The sequence below is a fragment of the Salvelinus namaycush genome, unplaced genomic scaffold (assembly GCF_016432855.1).
Source record: "Salvelinus namaycush isolate Seneca unplaced genomic scaffold, SaNama_1.0 Scaffold1273, whole genome shotgun sequence".
In the NCBI taxonomy this organism is placed as follows: Eukaryota; Metazoa; Chordata; class Actinopteri; order Salmoniformes; family Salmonidae; genus Salvelinus; species Salvelinus namaycush.
In genome coordinates, this window is record NW_024057979.1 from 31142 (window position 1) to 33972 (window position 2831).

Consider the following 2831-nt stretch of genomic DNA (forward strand, 5'->3'; position numbering starts at 1 on the left):
CTGGTGTGCAAAACAGCAGAAAAGTAAATAAAACAATATGGGGATGAGGTAGGTAGATTGGATGGGCTATTTACAGATGGACAGCTGCAGCGATCGGTGAGCTGCTCAGATAGCTGATATTTAAAGTTAGTGAGGGAAATAAGTCTCCAGCTTCAGCGATTTTTGCAATTCGTTCCAGTCACTGGCAGCAGAGAACTGGAAGGAAAGGCGGCCAAAGCAGGTGTTGGCTTTGGGGATGACCAGTGAGATATACCTGCTGGGGCGCGTGCTACGGGTGGGTGTTGTTATCGTGACCAGTGAGCTGAGATAAGGTGGAGCTTAATCTAGCATAGACTTATAGATGACCTGGAGCCAGTGGGTCTGGCGACGAATATGTAGCGAGGGCCAGCCGACTAGAGCATACAGGTCGCAGTGGTGGGTGGTATATGGGGCTTTGGTGACATACAGGTCGCAGTGGTGACGAATGACACTGTGATAGACTGCATCCAGTTTGCTGAGTAGAGTATTGGAGGCTATTTTGTAAATGACATCGCCAAAGTCGAGGATCGGTAGGAGAGTCCGTTTTAGGATAGTCAGAGTTTACAGTCTAGCCAGACACCTAGGTATTTGTAGTTGTCCACATATTCTAAGTCAGAACCATCCAGAGTAGAGATGCTATTCGGGCGGGTGGGTGCGGTCAGTGAACGGTTGAAAAGCATGCATTTAGTTTTACTAGCGTTTAAGAGCAGTTGGAGGACACGGAAGGAGTGTTGTATGGCATTGAAGCTCGTTTGGAGGCTAGTTAACACAGTGTCCAAAGAAGGGCCAGAGGTATACAGAATGGTGTCGTCTGCGTAGAGGTGGATCAGGGAATCACCCGCAGCAAGAGCGACATTGTTGATATAAACAGAGAAAAGAGTCGCCCTGAGAATTGAACCCTGTGGTACCCCCATAGAGACTGCCAGAGGTCCGGACAACAGGCTCTCCGATTTGACACACTGAACTCTATCTGAGAAGTAGTTGGTGAACCAGGCGAGGCAGTCATTTGAGAAACCAGATTGTCTAGCCCAGCTGATTTGTACAGGTCCAGGTTTTGCAGCTCTTTCAGAACACCTGCTATCTGGATTTGGGTGAAGGATTAGAAAATGAAATAATTTCCCCAAGATTCTGATAAGACATGAACTAAATGCATAAGTGATTTGTATTTTTCTTCAACTTTCTGAAGAGCCAATGGTGTGGAAATGCTACTGTCTGTCATATGTCTGCCATTTTGTATAGCCGTTAGTGATGATGCTAATGACAACCGTCTTCTGGTAAATGGAAAGGCTCCCAAAAACCTTCGTAATTAACTGTTAACTGTAGCCTATGTCCAGAGTATCTACACCACAAATGTTTGATTTCTTAGATTTTTCACAGACCTCAAAAGTAGTCACCTGATGTGGTTTAAGCATTGTTGTGTACTTCCAATTTAGCACGTTTTTTTTTTTTTAAGTTTGATTTTGAGAGCGAAAATTCTGAAAAACTAAAAACGGAGACAACGGAATTTGGGAGGGGAAAAAAACATGGAATTCGCCAAAAAATACAATAGATTTTATATGGCCCTAGCGAGGGCAGGCTGTCACTCGCTGCATGGTAGCTTGACAAATGTTAGCATGAGGCCGTAAAGCGCTGTGACAGCCTCCTGCTGAGAGTTCAGTCTCATTAATGTGTTCTGGCAGGCTGGCCCCCTAATCATACATTTACATATGCAATGACCTATATTTGCATGTCAGATCGCACACTGTCCGGCGTGATTAACAACGGGCACCTCCCTGCGTGGAGTCGCCTTGGGTGGTGGGCGAGAGGGAAGGGGAGGGCAGGGGAGGGAAGGGGAGGGCAGGGGAGGGCAGGGTAGGGCAGGCGAGGGGTGAGCCAGAAATGGGGAGGGTTAGGAGAGGGAAGGGGGAGAGCAGAGGGCCGGAGGGGGTCATTTTTTTGTTAGCCGAGGGGCCGGGCTGCCAGGCAGGATTATGTCAGGCGGGGGCCCCGGCATTAGACACTTCATTAGAGCTAATCTGTTTAGCAGTGGGCAGTGTATGTAAACTTCACAGGCCATTTGCGGCACCTCGTCGCCCCCTGGCCTAGCCTTCAAAGGGCAGCCGGGCAGTCCTGAATGACAGGCCGTCTCATCGCACTGGCCTGTCACACACACAGCCGCTCCCAGCTGACACACACACACACACACACACACACACACACACACACACACACTGACACATATGTGGGCGAGGCGCAGCACCTCGACCCCTAACAACAGAGGAGAGAAGGAGATGCACAGAGAGGAGAGAAGGAGAAGCACAGAAAGAAGAGAAGGAGAGACACACAGAGGAGAGGTGTGTACAGATTGCAGCATGTGTGAAACATATGTTAACATTGCCAAAGCAAGTGAAGTAAATAATAAACAAAAGTGAAATAAACAATAAAACGAACAGTAAACATTACACTCACAAAAATTCCAAAAGAATAAAGATGTATATATCTGTATATATACAGTGTTGTAACGATGTACAAATGTTTAAAGTACACAAGGGAAAATAAATAAACATAAATATGGGTTGTATTTACAATGGTGTTTGTTCTTCACTGGTTGCCCTTTTCTTGTGGCAACAGGTCACACATCTTGCTGCTGTGATGGAACACTGGTGTTTCACCCAGTAGATATGGGAGGTTATCAAAATTGGGTTTGTTTTCAAATTCTTTGGGGATCTGTGTAATCTGAGGGAAATATGTGTCTCTAATATGGTCATACATTTGGCAGGAGATTAGGAAGTGCAGCTCAGTTTCCACCTCATTTTGTGGGCGGTGTGAACATG